A 406-nucleotide genomic window follows, 5' to 3' on the forward strand; every position below is an offset into this window, starting at 1 on the left:
TCCCTCTCTTCCCGTTCCCGGCTTCCTCCGGCTCTTCTCCTCTCCTGCTTCCCTCTCTCCCGCTCACTCTCGCTGGTTTTCTCCTCCTCCCGAAGCCGCCCCCCCTCCCCCTTTCCGCCTCCCCTCAAGTTTCTCCTTCTGTCTGATTAAATGAGAAGGAAGTGTGGGAGTGGTGGTTTTGAAGCTCTCCCTTTAAGAGGCAGCCTGCAGTGACGAATTGTTGAAATTGCCATTGCAGGATGGCATTCCGCTATAAATTCATTGTTCCACCTCCTCTCATCTTCACATTTCTCTCCCTTCTCCTCTTGTTCACATCGACAGACTGGGGATAACAACAACAACAACAGGAAAGATACAGGGAGGGGGCTTTTACAGAAATCCAGGACATTTTCCGCTTCTTGGGCTT

At 51.7% G+C, this 406-nt stretch overlaps 1 protein-coding gene across 1 annotated transcript in view; it reads left to right on the top strand.

Annotated features, from left to right (window-relative positions):
• ADAMTS5 (ADAM metallopeptidase with thrombospondin type 1 motif 5) overlaps positions 1 to 406 on the top strand; it is a 40,912-nt gene that overhangs the window by 468 nt on the left and 40,038 nt on the right. The window lies entirely within an intron of this gene.

The sequence above is a fragment of the Corvus brachyrhynchos genome, unplaced genomic scaffold (assembly GCF_000691975.1).
Source record: "Corvus brachyrhynchos isolate BGI_N302 unplaced genomic scaffold, ASM69197v1 scaffold55, whole genome shotgun sequence".
NCBI classification, from domain to species: domain Eukaryota; kingdom Metazoa; phylum Chordata; class Aves; order Passeriformes; family Corvidae; genus Corvus; species Corvus brachyrhynchos.